Raw genomic sequence first — 26,094 nt, forward strand, 5'->3', positions numbered from 1 at the left:
ACTTCTTGCGAAGACGCATTTATTTGCAAGTTTCAGGTCCCAGTGTGGGAAGGGGAATTTAATTGTATTATAAATATCCCTGCAGGAGGAGGAGTGCTTACATAGCATTAAGGTATAATTTGTCCTCTATATTTTGACCACCATCTTCTCAATTTACCTGCTCCAGCCCCTCAGAAAATTGCTAGCCCAGACGAAGGGTGGTGGTTGCAGGCTGCATCAATCCAAGAATGTGAACTTGAAGAATTGCCTTTCTGGGAAGATGCCTTGAGGTACTACCTAAATTTGCAGCAAAATCTCACCCTGCATATGGCCTCCTCACCGACTTGCCTCATTCCCTGACTTAAACAACTGTCAGTTTCCACCAAAACCAGTGCAAATCCCAACTTGTGACTTAGTGTCCTCCAGCTTCGGGTGGGAAAAGTGCTGACACAGATCCCTTGGGCGTGAGGTCATGCACACTTGCCCTTCACCCACCTCTGTTGCCCCAAACCCACAGGGTGACAGACAAACAGCCCCCTTGCACCCTGCACAGAGCAGTGAAGGCCGGGGCAGAGAGCTGATCCTCTTGGGGAGAATCCAGGCAAACATTTCATGAAAGGAAACATGCACCATTTAACCCAATGGCTGTCTTCATGCACAGACCACATTTATCATTACAAAAGCCTAGCACAGGGACATCCCTTGCAGAGGTCAATAAAGCTAAGATGATCCCAGCAGAGGCAAAAAACTAGAATGCTTTATTGGACTTACAAGTTCATATTTAAAGGGTTTAGGGTCCACATATTCAACAGGGGGTTGTAACTATTACAATTTATTAAAAACTGGGGGTTTCAGGGGACGACATAAGGGAAAAACCCAGGTTTACAAATTTGGGGTCTTACAATTACATCATAGGGAAAAAAACATCTTATCTTAGGGGGATTACATGGGGGAAAGAGGTATTCATGTTTGCAGAATGCACAGGATCCAGGGAACACAAAGGGAGAGAAAAAACACAATAAGTCTTCTGCACTGGCTTGATGAAATCAGGGCAGGATTCTGCGGCTTGAGCAGGACATTCCAAACCCGTAACATCAATGGATCCTTGTCTGGACTCTAGATGGAGATTTTTCCTCAGTGTCTGTTAGCCCAAGGGTTTTGTTTAAACCTAGAAATTTTCTTTTTCTCATATCCAAATTTTGGAATCCAACAATCCTCAGGCTTGGAGGGATCATCTGGGCTTGGGAGACAGGGACTGCAGGCACAAGAGAGATGCTGAGAGGTGAGAGCATCTTGGTTCTTTCTCTTATATGCTGCCCCACTGCATAGGAAAATTAACCTGTACTAAAAAAAAACAAAACAAAAAAAAACAAATGAAAAAGGAGAAGTGCAGATTACCTTTTCCCTTCAGAAACAAGGAGAGAGAGGCAAGACAAACTATGCTGCTTTCAGGTCCAATTCTTTCCATGTATACTTCCTGGGGCAATGCAGTTATGTGCCTACCTAATAGCTCAGTCTAGCTCTAGGTAAGCAGTCATTAGTTTTCTTAGGAAATGCTCTAGCAGTAAGATACAAAAAGTGGGTAAAATTTTTCAGTCCTTAGTGCTGAAAGATATCTATAGAGAGATGTATAGATACATACTTATAAATATAGGTAGAGGGGTACACACACATATGGAGCTTAATAAAAAATCAATAGATTTGGTGCTACTTTATGTAGGGGTGGAACAGAAAGAAAGAAGGGGGGATATATGAATTTAATAAGCTCAGACATAATTGCCATGAGTAAATGTTAATGCATTGGAATGAACCTTTTTTTTACTTTATGCATATTAATAGGCTCCCTCTTCGTGAAAGAATGACATCAGACATTGATAAATTTGACAGAAGTGAAAGGAAAAAATGGTCACACTATTAGGAACATTCCTGAGGTGGTGTTGAATGGTGTCTTTGATACATCAGCCTTCAGACTCTGAGTACATTCGCATTAAATCGTGTGTACACCCAGAATTCAAATGAGCTGCTTCTTTAGATGCTAGCTTTTAGCAGCAGTCCCACCAGATGGGCTGGAATCAAACCTACAGTTTCAGAATATGGTATAGGATTATTTTCTCAGTACAGTTTGTGCCTGCTGATCTCTCAGAAGATTAGAGAAAGAGGCAGCATATAGCAGATCGTTAAAGATCTACACAAGGATGAAGAGTTAAAAAATATTCTTCAATGAACACACTGCTCCAAGTACAGACGTTCTCCTATGCCAAGAGATCGGTACAAGGCTGTGTGTATAATATTGCTGAAAGCAGAAAGATGACAAATTGCTTGGAACGGATTCACTGAAAAGCAAGCGAGAGCTAACCATTGATGTTTGAATACCTTAGCAATGTCTGAACACTGGTGCATTGTCACAACATGTATGCTCTTTATAACCCTTCAAGAAACCACTGTGAAAGCAGTGCTATACACCTGAAATATATGTGTTTGTCTGGAAACATCAGACCAGTACAGTAACTGTCTAAGAATCTACCAGTAAAGCCAGCACACACAGGTGCATCACATGGCTTGGGATACACAGTGAGCCTAGAAATAAATAAAAAGCTGAAGTCATACATCTTTTTCTCATTAGCCTATTGCTTTTAAGAACTAGACACCAGGAGGCTGGAATTTAAAGATGTGGGTTAATACTACTGACATACATTTCCGAGCAGCTTCAAACCAAAAAAAACCACAAAAAACCAAAACCCAACCAACCGAAAAACAAAAAAAACACCACACATGAAAGGAAAATATTTGGGATGTTGTAAAGGAGTAAGGCAGCCTTGGAAAATGAATGCATAAAGAGAAGAAACAGAGATGAGTGAATGCGTGTTAGGTTATATATATTAGTCTATTGGAAAATTATGTTTTGAAACCTGGTTTTATAGAAATTTGAGCGATTCAGTGAGATTTCTGTAATAATATCTGCTTTTAACAAACAATAAGAAAGGCAAAATTCTTTTTTAAAAAAGTAAAATATTGAATAACCATTTTTCTCCTCCTTTGCCTCATTAGCAAGTACTCTTTGGAGACATACAAATTCAGAAATAAGATATAAATACTCACCTTTCTGTTCATCACATAAAACAATCACCACTGGGGTTTTAATTAATTTTTTTTCTGGTTTCATATAACAGTTAAAAATATTTGGGTTTTGTTTTGATTTTTTTCTTTTAAAAATATCCAAATCTCCTTTTGGTAAGCAAATATAGGACATTATCTATATTTTTATATAATTTTTTTCTGATGTCAACCATAAGGCTGCTGGAAAATCAATTAGCATGTGTAGCCAAGACAATGAGTGCTAGTAACAAACATTAGCTCTTCTATGTAAAAAAAACAAGTCCATTTCAGTCTATTCAAGACAAACTGTTTTCACTAGGTCTGCTTTATATTTGCATCTCTCAATGCCTACTATCACAGCATGCCTAGTAGTTAAAGATAATTAAAGTGATAATACACCTGTTAACTGTGGAGATATTGTGCCTACCACCTTCTATTGCTTAGAATAACTAAAATAAACTGGCAGAAGGGCTGAGCATGCAGTCTGCAGGTTCCTGTGGCGAAGGGAAGCCTCACACCCTCAACAGAGTCCTATTTTACAGAGCAGAGGCCACAGCCTAACAGATCAACTATTTTACTGATAATTCTCTTCTTCTTCATAATCAGGTGGACTAATTTCACTGGTTTTCACCTGTCTGAAGCAGCTCGCTTTTTATTAATGTTTCTCTTTAGGGACAATACTCCAACTGCTTACTTTACCTCTTACCAGCTAAATGTTAAGTGTTTAACATGTCTTTTATCTTCTCTTAAAGCAGCCCAGTGTCTGCAAGCCTATTCAAGATGGCACCTCAGTTTTCCCTCACCCCATGTTTTCAGCATCATCAACATCAGCATTTTAAGCAAGCAGCACTGTCTAAAGAGCTGATTGCTTCTGCATGACAGAAATGCTAAAATACTGTACTGCTATCCAGTGCAATATATTCAAAAATCACAGACAAGCAGAAAGAATTTATTTAAGATGTTCTCTTTCTACAAAGCCATATGCTTACTGTAAGGACAGAGGTGTTGTATTTAACTGGCAATGACCACTTTTATTTTAGGCTGGCAATAACCTGCAACAACAAATACATGCAAGCATTTTATTCATCCATGGATACTCATTTTCCTCCTCCTGCAAATACCCTTTCTTTCTATGTGTCCAGTGGCTAGAAGCCAAGAAACTCATTTTATGCTTGATAATTTGTTGCTAATCAGTGTTAATCTGTTTGGGAAAACATCTGTAGCTCAAGCACAAAGAGAATAAGATCAGTTCAGCTGCATCGTTGGTGACTGTTCACCACTGAGCGCAACTCCGTGAACTCTTTCATGGGACCCACATAGAGATTCATTCACTTGTGCGAGTGGCTTCACACCAAGAACCAACAAGATATTGGTGCTTTTTGAGACCTGGACATTTAAAATAAAAGTAAGAAATGAATGCTGGTGCTATGTGCACCAATTTCACTGTTCACATCTCTGAGAGCAGTAGTCACTACTAATACAGGTTTACCACTTCAAGGCCTGTGGGAGGCTGTTTTGGTCCTACTGAAACCTCAACTCAAAAAAAAATAATTGAGAGAGCTTTGTAAGGGAGGTGCAAATCACGCCAAGTTTGCTTTGAATTTATGGCACTTAAATTTCCATTGGGCAGATATCCATCACCCCAACATTTTATACGGGCAATGATTAGGAGCAAAATTTGTATAGCACAGTCCATGAACACAACCGTGTAAACTGCAGTTTCCTCACAAAAACAACTGTAGAGTGGGGAGGGAATAGAGGCAAATATGCCAAACTTAGTGAAATCTAACAACGCCTGGCTTTCAAACCCTGAGCAGGCACTCAGACAACAAATATTGAATACTTCATGCAAAATAAGGTTTATGTTATTGCTGCAAAATTCCTTTTCTGATATTTTCCTATGGGCTTTGAGCCATATGTTTCTGCGTAATACAGCAAAGGCACAATTAAACTCCTCTGTAAGACCATGCTCTGCCAATGCCAGCACTCTCCCAAGCAGGGGCACTGCAGTGAGGGGAGCCAAGGCACACACAGGCACACACAGGCTGTGTCTCACCCTGAATCTGAGGGCTCAGTTTTGAGTTGAGGCTCCTAAGGCATGTCTCAGCTCAGCTTGATGGATCCACAGGGTGGTTATTCAAATGCGATGTTGTCCTAGTCTCATCTGGAATGCCTGCATGACAGCATTTCCCACTTACCCCTTTTTTTATTCATTAAAAATAAGACAGGATGAGCCTCTGAGAAACCTGTCTGTAAAATAAAGGTCTGCATTAAAATCAGGTATGAAAGTATGAAACTGACAAGCAGTCGCTGTTTGGAGGTGCATCTATCTCTCAGGGAATCAGTTACATGCCAGAAAGAGAGAAACAACCCCATACAAACAGCAACATTAGGGGAATCTTAAGGCTGAAATTTAAGCACTGAAAAGACAGAGTGCACCTCAGGAAAAGCTAGATTAGCTACCTTATCACTGCCTGCAAGCATACATACAATATTACAGCCCTTAATTAAGCAGACATGTTTTTTCTCTGACAGAAGGTGTCAGATGGTCTTCTAGATTTTCTGTGTTCAGCATATATTAACAATTTGTCTCTTTACCATGCGTCCATCATTTAATTAGCATAAAAGCCCCCTAGCCCTCTGTTCACTTGGTCATCTTTATAATACATACTCTTATCTCAAAGGTACTTATTTTAATAATTTCATTAGTACAGATGTACAATGCATTCCACTAGACATTTTTCTATTTGGAGACAGATATACTTCTTAGCAATAATTTATTACTTATTACCTTGCAAGCTGTTTTTCAGACAAATAAGCTCACAATTCCATTACCAGTATCTTTTAATGATGTTTCTGTTTCAGATTGCTTTATCATTGGAGTCTAATCCAAATTTCACTGAACTTTCCCATTAATTTCAATGAAAGCTCTATTCTTCATTTTCCAAGCAGCTCAAAGCACATCTCAGGAAAATCTGTATACTATTTATCCAAAAACACATTTTAAAATAAAAAGCAAAAAATTTCTTTAACATCTAATTGTCTCTCCAAAGAGCAAAACATCTTGCAGAGGTTTGTCACTAGTTAGATGAGAGCATGTTCTAGAACACAGTAAGTGAAAGAAACCTGGATATTGAATGATAAATGGGAGCAGGGTGTTTTCAGAATTACTTTAGAGGACAGTACGAATGAGTTTCATGTGTAGACTTGCAAAATCATTCATGTTGGCCAAATTTGAAAACTTACCCAAAATGGTAAAGACTGAGAAGAGATAATATTACAAGAAAGGGTTAGAAACATAAGGTGGTGTCTGGATCTTTGGGCTGTCCACCACCTATTCCATGCTCCTAAACACAACTGTGAATCTCAGAGGATTTCCTGCGGGGGGACACAGTCTGCAAAGAACAGACATAACTCTGAAAAGTAGTCTCTGTAGAGTGAATCCCCCTTTATTCCACTCTCAAGGGATCCCACCTGGGTTATTACAGACAGCTCTGGGGCACCCAGCATAAGAAGGACCTGGACCTGTTGGACAGGTCCAGAGGAGGGCCACTAAGATGATCAGAGAGATGGAGCATCTCTCGTATGAAGTCAAACGGAGAGAGTTGAAGCTTTTCAGCCTGAGGCATGAAGCAGGAACCCCAATATCCCCCTGTTCCATGCTCTTCTTTAATGGTTATGAGATTTCACTGCCTATATCATGATCTACTCTTGAAAAAAATTCTAAAAATTGTAAAGGATACCCAAGAACTTTGCTGTGTTAAAAATTCACCTGTACCTTATGTCTTGATTTTCTCCTCTCATTTTACTCCAAACTTAAAATTTTTGGTGGTTTTTGCTGTTGAGCAAGTACATTACATGGTTTCAATGATGTTTTGGAAAGAGCAAATCGAAGATTAAAAAAATTAAGTACTTTAAATACTAATTTAATAAGTATGTTGTATTGGGCTAGGAATATTGAGTACTAGTCCCTCGTATTTAAATTCATACTAAGAGAAAGGAAAAGTTACCCTGAGGGCACCACATGAGAGCGGATATCCATGCTTATTAAAATAGCAAAATATTAATTATCTATAATTAATATTTTTTCTAAAGGGTGGAATTGTGATTGACCCTCTGAAAATTAGACAGTGAGAAGGCTTGTTACACAACTGATTTTCTTTTCTTGCACTACAAACTTGTTCCTTGTAGTTTCGTCTCTAATGATTTATTCAGCAGTTTATTAAAAAAAAAAGATTTGTTATTCTTTCCAGAACTTTCACAAAAGAATGAAGAGATTTAAGCAAGAGAAAAAAATGAGACACTGTGTTTCTGTCTTATCAATATCAGAAATTCATCCTAATAAGGATTACTCCTACACTGAAACCACAACTCTTCCTGTTTCCATAAAACTATTCACAGGTTGCATATATTTCCATATTTGATCTGCATTAATATTAAAATCTTCATGAAGTTTCTGGAAAGATTTACATGTTTTATCATCAGATAAATCCTTTATTATCTTGTACCAAAAGTTCATTCTTCTTTAAATGCAATAAATACTTAATTTGAACAAACAAACCAAAAGCAATTAAGGAAAAGAGATGCCCTATGAAAAAAAAAAAGAAACATGGAGATTAAATTTACAACCGCATTTGTTGTCTGCATAAGAATTTCCAGAGTCAATACCAAATAGCAAAAAAGTATCTAATACCAAATCTCATATGTAGAAGTCAGAACCATGCAGTGCTATATTGGATGGATAAGTAGCAGAAGAGACAGGATATGGCCATGGTTGCTGGAGACAGAATGCAAGAGGTGGGTGGACAGCATGACAGGACTGAATAGATTGCAAACTCTCCAGTAACACTGGTAATAGGAAGTGGATTTTGTTTCCCAGGAGCTATAAGGTGTTGAAAGGTCTTATTTATTTATAGTCAATCCTTTGGAGTTCTAAATCTCACAAGAAGTTGCTCAGCAGATCAGAGATTCCTCAAGAATCACCTCGTGGTGCTTCAGCACTTCTCATCATACCTACCGCCCAAGAAGTGTGCATATGGCTGCATGGAGTGAGACATTAATAAGAGAACAGAGGGGAAGAGGGGAATAATAAGAAGCTCTTCTCACAGACATTGTGCAAACAAACTAAAGAAAAGAGTGAAACAGATTTAAAGGGAGATAAGTTTGAAAGTGTTTGGTCTTGTGTCTGAGGCAAATTTCATTGTCTTTAAAAGTAGCCTAGATTTAAACTACTGTATCACCCAGAATATACACCGCATGCTGCTGGTCTCACTCCTGATCCTCCCAGGCAGTTTACTCCTACAGTAAAAAGAATTTCGTCTTTATCTTATTTGGCTATCTCTCTTTTTGTGTCTGCTGTGGCTTGCGATCTCCATCTCTTGCCATCTGTCAGTGAGACAGGCCAGGGAGATGCAGAACCACTGGTACTTATAGCATTTGAAACTCATGGATAAATCATTAGAGAACACGCTATAGGGAACAACTTCACAATGACAAGGAAATAAAATCAATTTTATAATAAGTCTTCTAAAATTATTATTTCCATAGGATCAACCCTCAGTCATTCCCATAGAAAACTCTACCCAAGAGGGAGGGAAAGAGAAAAATTGTCTGAGGTTTCCCTCTGAGAACATTTGACTTCTTCCTCAGGGGTAAGGGAATTTGCTCTCCATGCTCCATGAAGCAATGGTGGGGGGATTAGTCTCCAACTCCATTAAATTTTCCTATAGCCACAGGGGACTATGCAATCTCTAGCTCTTTTCTAAATGATAGTTTGCTCAAAAGGCCTCCTGATACATTTGAAATATAGGGCAGATGTTGCCACATTAGCTATAGACCCACGCAGAGAACCCAGAGAACAGAGGAGAGAGGTAACACCACAGATTCCACAAATATTCTTACTATATAATCTATATAGAAAAAAGGGGGTTCTCAGATTAAGATGATCTAAAAAAATAGTTTTCTGTTAGCACTATAACTTTAGAGGGGATTTGAAAGTTTCTTGTTCTCCAGCACTAAAAACTAGCAGTAAAACATCACACAGTACAACACTGAGTTTTAATACAGATCATTTTCTCACATAACAAGCCACCAAGCAACTCTGTTTCTAGGATTGCTATCTACAGAACACATAGTCTTTATCCTGTCACAAGTCTTTCCTGCTGCTGAAGTTTGTTTCATATGATATCCTCCTCCTCCTATTTCCATTTCAGAAAAAGCTCTCTTGTCTCCCCCCACTCCACTTAAGTGCTTGTGTGTGACTGCAGCTAAAAGTAAGGGGTAGTCACTGTTGTTGTCATATTTGTGGAAACACTGTGCAGATGACTCACCATGCTGACAACTTGAAAACTCTTGCTCTTTTGATCTGGTACTTGCATTTCCTCCTCCTCTGCCACTTCCCAAAAGTCAAAGTAAGTGGACATGTCCATGTGTCACTCTGTGTGTGTGACAGTAGTTATCAGGATTTTTTCCATGTCCAAATAATTTTGACTGAAGTCACTGGGTTTTGCTTTGAAGATCCCAGGATTAACTTTTCCTTTCATACCTGCAAAGAAGGACGCGTTCCATATCAGCATCATTCATCAAGTCAGTGATTTCATGAAGGTAAAATGGTGGGCATGAATCTTATTACCACAGTGGTTCCCTTGAGCTTCTGTGGTGAAATAAAAGGGCATTAAACCATTTATGAATAATTGCTGTGGTCTTTGAGGTCCCTCTGTTCTACTCATATAAATGGAGCATCAGCAGAAATTATCATCAGGTAAGTTAACTCTAAGGGTCAGATCCTAAGCAGATGTGAATCACTATCACTCTAATAAAAAAAAAGTCCCCATTAATACTACTTTGAGATTTGGCTTTAGGAAGCATTTATCTTACCGTGTTCATCTGAATTTTTGAGGAACACGTGCTTAAAAATTAAATTGCATCTGAGAGTCAGGAACAAGGATCATCTTTACATGGACAATTAGATATGACAAAACTATAGCAAGCAAAAATTCAGGGCTCATGAATACTCAAATAATTTACCTTAAAGAACATGCAAAATGGTGTTTCACTGGAATAGGATGTTGTCTGGCGATAACATCAAAGCTAACACAATATCATAGCTGTTACCATTCAAAAAACCTCTGTCTACAGTTAAAAAGATAAACGGGGCACATGAGAAAGGTAATCCAAAATCTAAAATTAAATACTTTGCAGTCTCCAGTTAAATTTAATGAGTAGCAAAACAATCTAAGAGAATAAGGTATTCATTTCATGACTATTGTATAGACAGCTATCGATGCTTGTTAAGATTATAAGATCACACATCAGATGCTCACATCTCCCCAGTTTTCAACTCTTCCAAGAGTTATAGCTCTGGCACTTCTCTGTAGTACAAAAATACAGCACAGCTTCTCACAATTTCCTGAGACACTGCACCTGCAATATATTCATGCTAATTGCTCCAAACTCATGCATACAGATGACAAAAGAACCTGAACGGCAATTCAGTTTTTTCCTGCAAAGGAAACATAATTGTTTTATAATATGCTGTAAGTTTTAAACCTGCAGGTTAAGTATTCATTTAATTATTTAGGAAGAGGTTGCACTTCTACTCCTCTCTCTGTACAAAAGGCAACCTGCCTCTTCACCACGCCAGGAGAAGGGAGGGGGAAGAGCTCAGATTTGGGATTTTTCTTCCTCTCTTTGCATCTCACACTTTCCCCTTATTACAACTGCAGTATTGCTTCTACTGCCTCTGCTCATCCACTTACCACTGATATTTTCAGAAACAAACTATTTGAGCCAAATATATTGATGAACAAATAGAGAAAGAGGAGAGGAAATAGGGACTCCTGTGTTTCCTACACAGGCAACTGGATTCAACACAGCTATTACAAATCGCTGATGTCAGATCTTGTACTAATTAAGGGATTTTATTTCAGACCCTATCAGCAGAATGGCAAGAAAAAGAATGGTTGTGCAACAGAGTCAAAAGTATTTTCAGTTTCTGATGAGAAAACTGACTTTAACAGTAGATTTGGTAAGATACATCAGTAGCTACGAAATATCTCCTTTGGCTCAAAACATTGAAGCCTGTGTTTTTTAAAATGGACAAATCAATGAAAAGGCTTACCTCTGGGTTTGTGTGCATGTTTGATCCAGTAGTTTTAATACACTGTCGTAGCACACAGAGTCATTAAATTTGTCTAAAGGTACTACATTAAAAAATCATCAAATGCTATGAACCATGGTTTAAATTTTCAAAAGACTTCGCATAATTCAAGGGTCCACTTCCCATTTGCACTTCCTAGGTAGTAATGAGACTTCACAGAATTAAGCAGTGCAAAACACCTCGCTCATAGTGCTGATCCTGCCTCACACAAATTTTCCACAAATAGGCACCTAAGTGCAGGGTCAACAGAAAACTGCTGAGCAGAACATACACCAAACTAGCAAGAGATAAATTTCAACCTAAAGGGACAGTGTATATACATGTCCAGAGAGACATGGTCTCTGTACAGAACCATTAAACTCCTAAATAATCTCAGCCGCTCGTATGATACACAACATCGAATTTACATTTTTAAAGAATAATAGTGGCAGGCCAGGAGAAGTGAGAGCTTTGGAGTTGTCGCCCTGTGAGGGTGTGGGGGACAGGGTCCAACTGCTTCTCCTGCTCAAACCATAGCCTGAGCTTGAGTTCAAACCAGCACCCCAAGACAGAATCTCAATATCCAGCTTTCCATAAATTGGGAAAATGATCTCAGTCATCAGCACAAGATTTGCTTCTTCTTGTAGAAATAATTCAATATACAGAGAACTGAGGTCAGAGAGGGTGTCTTTAACCCCAGCAATTAGGAAACATATCCAAGATGGGGCTTCAGTTCCACATCTGATAAATATCACTGCTCTGGAGCAGGGATCTGAACCTGGGTCTTCTACCTTTGTCTCACAGCTACCAGCATGATTTTGATCATGCTAGTAACATCAGGTCTATAGGAAACACAGTCCTATTTTGAAGGCTTCAAGGTTTTAGGCTATAGAAATCCTTGAGGTGTATCTCAATATTTAGGTGAGTTTGGACAGCAAAATCTTGAGCATATGCAAAACTTAACATGCTAAACTAATAGTCAGGAGGTAAGTGACAGCTAAGGAGTAATTATGCCAATGGTACATGAATGCTAGGACAAGGTGATGCCTATATTGTGCAGCAGATTATGGTGACAGAAAAGCTCTGAGCTGACTTTCACAGTACATCCACAGAGTTCAGCCGAGCACCATGCAGAGACAGTCACACGGGTCTCAAAGGCAGCCTAGCCTTTTTGGTATGGCAGAACATGCATTATTAAATTCAATCCCTGTTTCTCAGCAGAGCTAATTAGTTCAGGTGCAGCTCAACGCTGCTATAATTATACTCCATCTGCTTCCAGAGCTAGCTAGTTTGGGTGCTGAGAGCTAGGAAATTTCTCTGCAGTAACCCCTCATGGGAGGGGGCACAATACTATTATGTCCTTAGGCGTGAAAAGAGATGGATTGACGCTTTGGTCTCTTTGATGATTCGAGCCTTAGCAGCCTAAATCCTGTGGAGTTAAATCCTCTCAAGGGACAGATTTTTTAAGATGTTTAAATAGCTAAAGCCCCAGGTATGGCCCCAGTGAGGCTTTTGAAAAATGCCTCATAAGCACTAAGTGTTTGTTGGGTGGTAAATGACTCTGTGCAGCAGTGCAGCAGTGAGATCCCCATGTCAGACATCTGACTGAGGTAGTCTGTTGCAGGCAGCAGCCCACAGGGCCCTGGCTCTTACCAAAACTTTTGATGTGGTCAGATTGTCTTTGCTGGCTTGCAATCCAGCATGTAAGTGCTAAAACTCATTTGGCTACACAGAAAATATCAAGCCTGTCTGCTTCTCAAGAAAGAGACAGTGACAACTCAGATGAATGCTAATTTAGCATTCAGTATTCACTCGCTTTAAAATGAAGCCTTGATCCAAAGACTGCTGCAGTGAATGGAGTACCTCTCCTCCATGTCAATTCATATTGGATCAGGTCCTGAATCTGTGGCATGGAGCAATTAGTATGAAATAGATTAGGCAACAGCTTCCTTTATTCAGTTGTACAAGTTTTTTCAAGACAAACTGGTTGCCCACATTTGTTTTGCACAGACAGCTCAATCAACAACACCAACAAGACTGGCATTAATCAACAGAATTACTTCCTTGTTCTCAGAGGTATTTCTCTTCATATCCTTTTACATAGGCAGTCAGGATCTGTAGCTTCCAGTACAATACAGCAGTGCCACAGTGCATTTTTCCAGACACTGGAGTCATCCACATACATTTGACCTGCAAGCTTTTTAGCAGCACACTCAAAGGAGAACATTTTCAGTGACCACATGAACACCACAACAAGTTCTCACTCCATCTGCTTTGTTTAACCACACATCATCTCACTTTGGTAGCATTTATATGTACTTGTGGGTGAGTATGTGCATACATGTCCAGAGACAGTGTGCTCAGCTTCCATGTGCACTGTGCAGGTGTGAATGACACCTGCATTTAACAGGATGGAGTCTGTGTGAGCATCTGTGTCACTGTCATTAATACTTTGACTCCTCACACTGCTGCCAATGCCAGCTCTTTCAGTACTGCTACGCTTCTGCTTGCTTTCTGCTTTCTAGGGGCACTGACTAAGGCTACTGAGACTGTTAGATATTGACTGAAACTCAATCAGTCGCTACTTATTTAACCAATATGCAGACATTACTTTGTGAAATGATTTTGGAAAGTGACAAAGGCAGCTGCCCCTCATCACCCACTCTTCAGAGAAGAGCTCTGCATTTCTGCTTTGGCTCAGCCATGGCTGTCTCACTGCCAAGCTACTCTTTCAGGGTGCAGACAGCCTCTGATTCCTCTTCAGGCAGGAAATAATTACTTGTTATGTAAAGGTTGCTGCCTACTACTCGTGTATATTCAGTGTATTCAGTCTCACTAACCTATCTGTCACACTGCACTGCAGCTTTGCACCATGTGAGCGGTGTACCATGAGAGATAACACCCAAAATGCCTATCTGAGACCAGCCGTGTGCCCCAGCTCACCAGCCATCCCCACTATTACCCTTCATCATCCCACAGCCCCCGGCTTGGATATCCTGAGGAGCTTCGGCTCTCTTAGGTACGCCCCAGCAATGGCAGCAGGCTGCCACGAGGCAAATCAAAGGCAGTAATTAGTGACTGAGAGGTGGTGAGGAGCTGGTATAAGGGTTTTTTTCCCATTTCTGTGCAAGGCTAGAAGTTTAACTCAAAGAATCCCCTGCAGTGGTTTAGGTTGTTAGTGCCTGACTTTGTACTGAAGAGAGGGTGGACTCACAGGCAGTCACAGCAGAGAGGCATTTTGAGAAGCTATCTCCACACAGTTACCTCATCTAGTCTGAGAAGAGTGTGTGAGTGACTAAAGCCTGTGCAGTGTACATTCAAGCAGGTAAGTTAAAACCACTGGCAATTAAAAATAACATCCCTGGTTTTGCAGTGGGACAGTGGATGAGATGCCACACCAATGAAGGGGCTCAGCGGTGAACCAGAAGCTTACAGCTGAAAGTCAGGACATGACTATGGAATGAGCTGGATACAAAGGGATCAGGGAGCTCTCAGGCCTGAAGCTCAGCATTTAGGTGTGGGCCAAAATAACTCTTTTAGACATGACCATAGGTCATTCAGGAAGTTTCGTGAGCCTCCCAGACTTCACCTCGCCTAAATGACTGAAGGGCCAAAGGCAAATGCAGCGGATGCAAAAAAAGTTCTCCAGAACTCATAATTAATTTTTTCTTTGCTTTTTTCTCTCGGTTCTTCCTTTTCTTCTTTATAATTTTGTAACCTTTTCTCTGGGCAAAGAGAAGGTTGCCATTCCAGTGTCTGCTCTCGCCTTAAATTTCAATTTTTCACTCCATTTTTGTTTTCCATTTCTCATTAATACATTACAGATGACTTACTTTATTAATTGCCATCTATTTTTCTAGTTAATTTAATTTTCTGGGAAATAAATACTTTCCTGACCTGTTCCAGTCTTGTTCTAATGCTTAGCCAAATATCTTAAGGCAGTGAAGGAAAAAACAAACAGCTGAACATCTGCTGAAAAGGTTGCAAGGGTGAATAATCTCTAATAGCTTCTAATGAGCTTCCAGAAATATACTGCATAAGGAGAAATGTACAGATACGAGTTCTTAAACCCTTACTTACAAGACAATCCTGCTCAGTTACTCCATTCTGTTACAGACAGGAGGAAATTCAGATGCAGAATATGTTATCAGATACTTTCATAATTCATCCTACAATGACATATCTCTCTTCAAGCAACCATTAACTGGGCTCAACACACACCCTGCTTTTATGCTTTACTGGTGCAGTTTACATCAGGAAGACTGCAAGGAGTCCCTTATTATAATTGAAATTCTCCATCATTTTGGTGCACTGCTTGTCTGTCTCATAGCTCCACAGAGGCAAACTGAGCAAGCAAACGCAGGAGCATCCAAAAGTTCCCTTGGTGATGCAGCTCAGCCCTGCCCCTGGAAGTGAGGATTAGGACGGCAGGCTCAGAGGTCAAGGAGGACATCTGGTAGCTGTACCAGTGTAAAAAGAAGCATTGTTACTATTCCCCAACTCATTGGCCAAAGCACTAACAGGGCAATTGCTGAAGAGTAATCTTTTCCCTTTTCCTTGGACTTCTATTTCTCCTCTTTGGGGTTGCCCTCAGTTCAGCCACATATATCTGCCTGCCATGCCCAGGCAGAGCATATAAGTAAATGCAATACAAGGAAAGTCAATAAAGTTTCACTCACTTACAATAGAAGTGAATTTAGCCACCAATTGATAATGAACAGCAAAATGTTCCCTTCATGCCTGTTCTTGCAGCTGTCCTTCATCTGAAGAGTTCAACCTCACTTAGAGAATCAATGTATCAATAGAAAGTAAACTGTGTTTTCAATAAAACTGAATATGTGAGCAGTTTCAGCATTGTATGATTATTAATTTCCAAAGTTAGCCACAAGCTTTTAAGAGTTTCCATTAAATCTCCAAATGAAATTGAAGCACTTGGAAAATTATCAAAAAATTCTGTATTAAAATACTCTCCTCCATCCCTCTACATGTGCAGAAGCAACTTGGCATATTCCTAGGGCAAGCAAGGATACACTGTTGACTGAAAGCAATGGTAATGCACTGCCTCTTATTTCTGGGATAGCCCTGAGCTTATTCTGCCACCTTGTGTGATCAACATATAATACAGCACAGTCTCATTTTCAGGTCCATATTTCTTATTCCACTCCATTAGGTCTCGCATCTTGTTTAGTACTCCTCAAAGTTGGGAGTTTGTTAAACTCTGTGCAGACAAAAAAGTTATCTCTGATATTGCAATATGGATTATCAGGATGAACCAAATTTAATATTTTGTTCATACTGCACCTCCCCAAAAGCCGCTTAGTTTTATTAGAGCAGTGAACACTTCTTACTAACAATATAAAAGAATGCACATTTCTGTTAGCTCATTGTTAGATTGTGATTCTGTTGAACTTGATTAAAATTATTTGCTAAATAATGTCTGGGAATCATTTTAGCCCATATTATCCATTCAAAGCAATTTGTTGAAAAAAAAAAAATCAGTTTTCCAAAAAAAAGGCTTGAGCTGTGTGTGTGACTAGCCACTCCTTCTCTTATGGCCTATTTCTCTATTATAGAAATAGTTTCTTTGCACTTACCCTGACTGGAAAACTGTGAATGTTAGAAAAACATTTGGCCTTCAATGTAAAATATCTGTTGAAAATAAATACAAAGGTAGTCTTTCAGAAAGTTTCTCCACTGTTTTCTCAATGTTTCTAGTTTCTGCCGCTGTATTCAGTCATGACAATATGAAAAATTAAAATATGTAAAATTAAAAAAAGCAAAAGCCTTTAATGAACACCCCAGTTAGAGCCCGTTGGATAAAAGTGTTTGATGTTTTTATTAGCTGGATGAATTAGCTATCTTGTTTGGAAACAGGCAAAGCATTCCTCAAATTCATCTACAAAAACTGCCTGAAGCTCTAGGTCAGACTATCATGACAGGCTCTGCAAGGGATTCTCGTGCCTAGAAATGACTGCCAGTACAATGCAAAAATCAATAAAGCTACATGAAGCTGTTACCTATGGATGTCATCTCCTTTCGGAGTACCAGCAAATGCCCATGTACATCAAAGGTACAGAAACACTTAAATGTGACACCAGCCTTGTCCAGCAAGGCTGCCAGTATAGAGAGGAACTTCACCTTGTTCACAGGAAGGTTCTCAGCACATCCAGGTTTTAAATACCTATGAGCTTGCCTCCACTGTTAAGCAGAGGTGACAGAAGGTAGGAAGCAGATTATCAAAAGCTCCTTCTAAATCCTGCAAATGCAGATGTTGACATCTTTTATTGCCTTATGCTCTACAGATACAGAACTACATTTTTTATCAAAGTGAACTACGACTCAGACTTAATTAACCAGAACTGTGGTGCCTACAAGATCGATGCTAAAAGTGTAGTGAATGCAGTCAGAGCAAAATTCATTCCTGTAGTCTAGTTTTAATGTCTTTTACACAGGGAAATAATTATAGCTAAAAGCTGATGTTTTCACTTCATACTTATGGAATACAATTCGTCTTATAGTATCTCGTCATGGCCTTAAATTGTGGCTGTGGTCAGAAAACTGTTTATGTTAAGATCATACCATTTTACTCACCATATATTCTGCAATTAATCAAATCACAGGGCTGATCTCCAGTCCTTCCGTGAGGAGAAATAATTGAGGCAGAAAGATTCACAATGATTTTCATAAGAACCAAGCAAAATATATCTACAAGATACAATTCAAAAAAATATGCAATTTGCATGTCAGAGACAACTTTAAAAGATTTGGAATTTGGCAAATAATTTCAGGCCACACAAACACATCTCTCCACAATTAATAATGAAAGTAATTTCAGAAAAACCTGTTTCTTCAATTACCCTGTACAAAGTTTTGACCTTTCTTTCAGAAGTTTTTTATAAAAGTATTAATAAATATATATATTTAAGAACAAAACTGAAAATTTTGCCTCCAACCATATGTTTCTTGTTGACCTAGAGAGGAAAATCATATTAAAATATTTTTTCCAATCACATACTGATTAAAAAATACAACCTTCAAAACATGTCACGCACAGTTTTAATTTCAAAAGGCTTTGTCTCAAGTTTCAAAAGCACAGAGCAACCCTACAATGTGCATAATTAGCCTAGTATAAGGGAGCACACAGTAAAGGGAACTGGAAAGTTTGACTCCCTTTACAGGCCCTTGCAGAGCCCTTGGCAAGTCATTTCATTCCCTTATATCTCTATTTCCCTATCTATTAAGTCAGGGCAATAATACCTACCTTCCCTGAAGAGGTGACAGTAATTAAGTCAATGTTTAGCATAGCACTTTCAAGATGCAAATCTCTGCATTAAAGTTCTAAGTACTATTATTATTATCATCATTATCACTGATTATCATTAAGCTAAAGCTACTGTTTAATTCTATATGTTCTCATTCTGAGAGATACATTCAACTACCATTGTCAGCTAATTATACCATCTACTCTTAAGTATAGGAGTACAAAAGCACACCTTCTGCTGCATTTGCAGTCTGTTCCCTGTTTCAAATACTCTTTGTGTGAAGGAAAATATATTCTTAACTAATGCCTTAAGGAAGTTTACATGGTATTGCCAAATTAGCTCATTGCAATTAGTATCTCAGGTTTCTCTGCAATCCCAGGAAAATAGCAGTAGCCACAAATGCAGCTAATGATGACTTTGTAAAACAGAACTGGAAGTTAATAGTGAAAAGGCTGTCAAAGAGCAAAAGGCTGCTTTTCAAATGACCTTTAAATCCTCTGCGGCTCCTGCAGAGGATAAGAGGTAACACGAGTGACAAAAAAGGCTTTTCCAGCTCACCAGATTTCGCCAGGTCAGAGAAGGAAGCATTTGTATTGAATAAATAAATAGATAATTCATCTCCCAGCTGTTTTGGCATCTTTCCCGATATGAGCACAGGTAGGAAGCAGGTCTGTGAAGCTGGATGAATTTCAGAGACCTGTAAAACAGTCAGAGAGCCAGAGAACTGAGCCCAAGTCGCTTGTTGTGCAGAAGAGAAAGGAACAGAAATTTGCCCACAGGGCTTCAGATGCAATGTGTATCTGTGAACGCTATTAAAATGCCAATGTCAATTTAAAACTAAAAATCAGCCTCACTCAGTTTCTTCTGGTTTTGCTCACAAGAACGTGCAGCTGGGTGATGCTACCCTGCCACCCTCCCTGCTGACTGTTGCAGTCAGCTGCAAAGCTCAACTTGTATGATCTTCCAGATATCTGGGCACAGATATGGCTAACACTTGTACCTCAAACCCTACCTGCAACAAAAATAGATACACACACACAGACACACAGTAAAGAGGTGGTGTGTCACATCTTGGCATGAAGCCATGGAGAAAGCTGCTCTTCTCCTTGTGATTTTTTGTGTTATGACAACACATTAGTCTAAATAAATAGGTAATTTTTAATGGATATTGAAATTTTAAAGCCTTGAAAGAACCTCTTTGACATGAGACATTTTGTAACAACACAATATTTTGAATCTCCATAATCTTTCTGTCTAAGGTTAACAACCCAAAAAGTTTCTGAAGTCAAATAATTAAAAATGCATGAAAATACTGAGAGACAAAGTATATGTTACTTTTTATAGGGAAGGAAACTGAAACCTAGATACTAAAATCTGCATCCAATCTTACACAGTTGGATGAGACACATAACGGCTCATATTCTCAGTGCTGGCGCATTACAGATCCACCAACCATTTGAGGAACACTGTGGCTCCAGCCTCCTCTATGTGCCAGGGAATCTCTGTGCTGCAGGGGAGGCTTTCTGCTGTTCCCCTGGTCTCACCCATGCCAGAGGGAAGTCAAATGTGACTGCAATGCTCAGCAGGATCCCAAATGCGAGGCAGGCACTTCCAAGTTAATAATTAAGCACAGTCTGAGCGTCTGCCCTCTGTAACATGGGGACTGGAGTGAAGGCTTTCCTCTCTCAAAGACGCTTTTCTGTCATTTAATGTGACACAATACTCACCACCCCTTCACCCCAGCCTTCCTTATGGGAGGATGCTCAAAAGATAGTTGCTCAACCCTCATGAGCAAAAGAGGTTTATGAAGATTTTTCAATGGAAAAGAAGAGGTAAATTACTTCTCTAATGTAAAGAAGGGGCTGAGAAATGAATGAATAGTATTAAATTACATTAATACCTAAGATAATGGGAGAAAAGTCATAAACCACACACATATATAGACAGTTGTCCATCTGCTCTTTGCCTTTCTTCGGGTCTTGTAGAAAGCTATACTGAGGTGGGGTGGAACTGGCAGTTGTCATAAATAACTTTTTATAATTACAATAAGAAAAAGATAAAAAATAGACTGCAAGAAGGGAATTCTTCATATAAATGGCACCTGCATGGCCACCAAGTGCTATTAGTCACTATAACTCAAGAGGAAAATGTTTATTGGTAAGCCAGTGTGACTCCTTGCTAAACTTCTATGCAAGGTATTTCTTCTTCTTGTCAAAACAGATTTCCAGAAACAGCCTAATTTTCCCTATAGAAGAAATCCAAGGAACAACTTAGAAACATTATTTCTGTCAGGGGGCTATCAAATGCCTTTGCTTCTTTGTCTGGTATTCTTAAAGTATGTTTAAGCATTACTGCATAACCTTACAAGACAAAAAAAGTCAGGTAGGATCAGGCTGTGCAATAATATCTCAGATGGTTCCCATTCTTTAAAACTGAGACAACTAAATTTTGCCAGCTAGAAAATTGTACAATGCAATCAACATACTGACAAGCTTCAAAATATAATTTATTATACATGTCTTATCACATAAAAGCATAAAAATATTTATCACTGTATGTAAAAATTACATTCACTTCCCAGACAAAACATGACTATAATTCCTTCTTTTATTTCTTCCTAGGTTTTTAATTACCATTTCAATAGGCTCAGAAATGGCTGGAATTCCAAATCTAACCTCTGCCAAATCTTCAGAACCCTTGGACATTTGTATGTCTCTCATTCTGTTACTCAAAGCTTCAAACTGATAGTTCTGGAAATTAAATTGACCAATTTATTCATCACTGTAGCAGGGCTTAAACATCAGCAACATGATTGTCATGATGTCATTGTTGTCAATGACCTGAGTCTTGATTTTCAGAGATTGCCCCGGTAACACTCGATAATAAGTGGCAAAACATTATCACTTCTTTTGGTACTCATTATAAAAACATTAATTGGGGTGAAAGGTAATCCACTTCATATGCTAAATCATGGATCTTCTCTAAGGGTGGACAAGGGGCATTGCAAGAATAAATATGTCATTGTGATTTGTTGCCACAAAATTTCCTTAAAGTTTGCATGAATGGACTACCAGAGGGCGTCACAACAAGGAAAAACATTCTTTTGATTTAAATTATCCAGGTCTAGTCTGAAAGGTCACCATCAAAATGAGAACACAACAGAGAAAAGGGATGAGCTCCAAAGTAATGTCAGTACAATTTATGCAACTCATTTTTTCCACTATCCTGTTTTGAATAGTTTCATTTTATTTATTTTAGGGAATCACTCCATGGGTCACACACAGAAAATTCAGTCCCTTTACCACTCCTTTCCTATTGTCTCTTCCTTTCAAGTACTGTTTCGGGGGGGGGGGGGGGGGGGAAGAAAAAAACACCACCAATTTTCTGCAGTTTGACTCCTGTGGTAGAAAAGCATTAAACTCACAGCCAGGTAGCTGTTTTCCCCCTTCTCGAGTGCTGTCACTCTGCCTCTTTAAGCTCTGTTTTATCAGTTGCATAGAAATTTTTTTGTTCATTTCAAAGAGCACATTAAATTCTCATTAACAGAGAGGGGAATTAGGCATGCACAGTTAGAAAATGAATAAAAAAATTCTGCACTAAGTAAAGAAACAGGATTCCCCTGACAAACATGTATTCACAAAGAAATATCACTGCAGGTAACAAATAAACTCCCTTGACTAAGCCAGATATCGTTTCCAAAGTTTTCTCAAAGCGAGAGCTCTCTTGGAGATATTTCAGCAGGAAAAAATGGGTTCTGCTCAGCCTGGGTTTATCTCAAAATTTTGGACTTTCATGTTCATGGAACAATAATGTTTGAAAAAAACAAAAATTAAAATTAAATCCCAGGCCTTGTAAGGAGGCATCTCAGGGGCCAGCTACTGGCAAGGCTGGAGAGAATGCTGCTGCCAAATGGAAAATGTGAGCTGGCAAGTGGACCTGAAATCTTAGATTTTGAACTTGGCACATCTGAAAAGTCTTGGCACTTGGTTACAGGCCCTGGAATGCGAAGCTTGAGAACAAGTTTTTCCCCATAAGAGCATAGAAAGTACCTTTAGTATGTGTAAAGCAAACTTCCATCTACCCTTCTTATAAACAGCCCTGGTGTGTTTTGCACAGTATGAAGTAGCATTTAGACATGCACTGATTTTGCCTAGATATCCTATCTTCATTTGTCTTGCTTTGCCTCATATGGGCCCCAATGACTTTTTGACCCTCCAATAAATTTTAGCATCATTCAGAAGGTCAAACAGTCAGAAGAGTAAAAATGGATTAAAAAAAGAAAGAGCTGCAGTGGATGGAGAGTTATAATCATAAGCTTTATTAGATATTTCAGATGCTGCAGGCTTTAATGGCAGCAAGCTTTTAAAAGTTCAGCCTCTGCTTTACTGGTATAAGGGGATACTGTTATTTTTGCCATCTGATTTTTAATATCACTAAGCTGAAGAGTTACCAAAGTCTTTCTGAAAGTTATATGAACTATTTAAATTATTTTAAATTAATTTAAAAATACTATTTTTAAAATTGAAAATATTATAAAACTAGTTTCATAGTATTTCCCTGCACTCTTGATGACAAAAAAGAGTCACAATATTACTTGCCTCTCTCTGGTCATCTTAGCCAGAATCCTCTCTGCATTTTCTGGTTTTCTCTTTTTTCTTTTTTTTTTTATCTCTTTTACGGGGCAGAGAGGGAACAGGTAGTACTGGCAAAACACAGCTTTGAAATTAAATAAAGACGTGGTTGCAGTCTATCTAATATCAACATATTCTCACTATTAATATTGTTACTATCATCTTTACCAGCTTTATGACTGAAGCCTAAGCATCTAAGAGACACAACTGCTTTCATTAAGTCACATTCCTCCTGTAATACGCTCACATGTGGTGAGCAAGTAATTTATCCTGTTAATATCTTGTTCAGCTATTGAGAAGCTTGAGTCTGAAACTGCTGAAAAGAAGCCCAAGACATAAGGTGCAAAGGAATTTTAAAAATTGTTCTATAGCCAAGCCAACCCACCTTGGACCCTGCATGTGCAGAAAGTCTCCAGTCCATGAATCATCTCTATGCTATGTTGTGATCCACCATGCAAGCTGTAGAGAAAGACATGCCAAAATCTGATCACCAAAGCCTCAGACAGCTTAGTTGGTATAAATTATCTCTTAGGATAAATTATTCTGTTTTGATTTGCAAATTTGACACTCTCTCCATTTGTAACTTGTTTCCTTCATCCTTTGCATGTGTTAGCATAGTACTGGAATACATTTAAAATCACAAGAGATCCATTCCCATTAGTCTGGAAGGTTATTTCATGTAAGTATTTCCTTGTTTCTAAATATTCTTTTGCACAGTTTTTTTTCCCCTTGTATATCCTGAAAAAGGAAGAAAAAATGGCATAGACACTGTACAGGGTTTCAGCCTTTCTTTCTGTTTTATTCCTACCTTTACAGACCACAATATTACCATTTATTCTTTTTCTCATTCACTTGAAACTACATTTTTTAAAACTTCTCTTTGGATTTACTAGATAAAACATGCATGCCTTCCAATTAAAACTGTTTATTGTCAGTGTATTTTTGAGGTGAAAACATGAGATATATAGCTTTTAATAAGAGAAAAAATAAATTTCATTTCATACTCCTAGTTCAGCAAACCAGAGAAGGCCTGTTCTGATACATGGTTGAAGTGTACTGACAAAACTGCGCTGAGAGCGATAGCTGGGATAGCTCCTCCAAGTCTGCCTCTGCAGTGCAGAGAGGAGGACACAGCAACCTTCTCACTCAAGTCTCCCAGGGATTCACAGGTGATTTAAGATTCAAATCCTTTTCTCCATCTTTCTCCCGAGGATTTGCTTTCATGAGAGAAATCTCCTGCTGGTGCAGAACTGCACTGGAACTCACACCACACTCCTCCTGGCTACTGGGCTGGTGGGGGAATGCTCTCCAAGATGATAAACTGATGTCTCCAAGGAGGATTTCACTCACTGGCTCACAGGCACTAATTTAAAGGAGTGCCTAGCTACAATATGATATATCAAAGCAAAGACTATTGAGAAAATAAGGGGCTTTTAAAAGAAGACATATTCTAGAAATTATCTATATTACAACCTGCTCCGAGTCCCATTAGACTTGACAGATGATTAACCAGGCTGCAGGTAAATGGCAGAGTTGGCCAGAACCATTGGACTTTGGAATTTGTTGAAGTTCTGTGTGCATTTCCATGAGAAAAAAAAAAACACACAACTGTTTTATTTTCAATTATTTATCAAGCAATATCTTGCCACCACAATACCAAAAGGAATTATAATTGCAAGACTAATGAATGTCAGGGATAAACAGCCTCTCTATTTGCTCTTTAGCCAAATGGTTCCTAAAAAAGGTACGCCCTCCTGAGCTTCCCTGAAAGCAACATCACAACAAGGGAGACAGCAAAGTGAGCATAAAAAATAAATGCACAGGTCAGTGTTAAATTACCCAGTTAGTCAGACAGGTTGGAGACAATATGACTTGGGAAAAAAACACAAGTACTGCAAGACAACTTACTGATACAAAAATAGATAAAGGTACCAGTAGAAGATAACCTGGCATTATCACGTTCTATTCTTTAAAATATCTGAAGGCCCTTAAATATCTAAAACACCCTGAAGCCAGCATTTGGAAATGGAAGAGTCTGACAGAGAATTGAGTTGCTCCATGTTCCCGCATATATAGGATCTTGTACATGACCAACGTGAAAGTCAGATGTCGCAACAGACCTTTGATGGTGCCTGTGCCCTCCAGTACAGACATGTCCATGCACAAAGGCAGTTGCATTTGACAGACGGTTGTTCTGGACTTACATGCATAACTTCAGATGCAGAAGCCATAAAACTTTGTAAACCACTTCACAAGTTCACACAGCAGAAGCTATTTGGTGGATTTGGCCATTGTTTAAGCTTCTCTGAAAACAGATGGGAACATGATGTCTTCTCACAAGTTTCATTCCCACATTACTGTCACAGATGGTGCTCTCACATCTTTGAAGAATAGGTCTTCTTTCTTACATAAGCAATAAGAGGATACAAAATGTTTCACATTACTGCTGATATAACTGATCTCAACCAGTTACTGCTGAGACATTGCTGAGACATATAATTTTTTGCTCTCTGCCCCTCCCAGAACATTCTGGTTCTCCGTTTAATGCTTTTCCACTCAAAACCAACAACAGGCAGGGACACACACTGATATATTGAGTCAGCTATTTATCTATATTTTCTTTTCAAGAAGTTCATATGCCCTTACTGAGTGATTCTATGAATGTCACTGTATTAATGTAGTTCATTGAAAATGAAGAAGGAATCTTTTTTTTCAGATAATTTAGTAAAATATTGCTCTGTTCCTTGTGGGAGTTTTTTGTCTTTTCTTTTTTTCCCCCACTAAGCACAAGTAACTGGATAATCATATTTCAGCCTCCTGAGGGCCCATTTCCCAAATGGATGTAAATAATGAATCAAGCACCAATGGCAGACAACTTGGTTCTCAAAATAGGCGTCTACATTTCAGCATCCAGAATGTCATACAGTGTTTGCACTGTTGTTGCTGTACCTTTGCACCTCTTAAGCAATGACTTCATTATTATTTTTTG

The 26,094-nt window shown here is 38.8% G+C and overlaps 2 long non-coding RNA genes across 2 annotated transcripts; both read right to left on the reverse strand.

The window, feature by feature from the left end:
- Positions 1-724: 724 nt before the first annotated feature.
- On the reverse strand, positions 725-15,633 carry LOC116784614. Its single transcript, XR_004356166.1, has 5 exons — positions 15,434-15,633; positions 9,405-9,619; positions 6,322-6,470; positions 5,274-5,325; positions 725-1,318 (listed from the first exon to the last, which is right to left on the reverse strand). It is a non-coding gene; the product is annotated as an uncharacterized LOC116784614 (long non-coding RNA).
- A 2,178-nt stretch (positions 15,634-17,811) lies between these two features.
- LOC116784617 lies at positions 17,812-23,566 on the reverse strand. Its single transcript, XR_004356169.1, has 3 exons — positions 23,491-23,566; positions 19,033-19,171; positions 17,812-17,917 (listed from the first exon to the last, which is right to left on the reverse strand). It is a non-coding gene; the product is annotated as an uncharacterized LOC116784617 (long non-coding RNA).
- Positions 23,567-26,094: the final 2,528 nt, after the last annotated feature.

Source organism: Chiroxiphia lanceolata, chromosome 3 (assembly GCF_009829145.1).
Source record: "Chiroxiphia lanceolata isolate bChiLan1 chromosome 3, bChiLan1.pri, whole genome shotgun sequence".
Classification (NCBI taxonomy): Eukaryota; Metazoa; Chordata; class Aves; order Passeriformes; family Pipridae; genus Chiroxiphia; species Chiroxiphia lanceolata.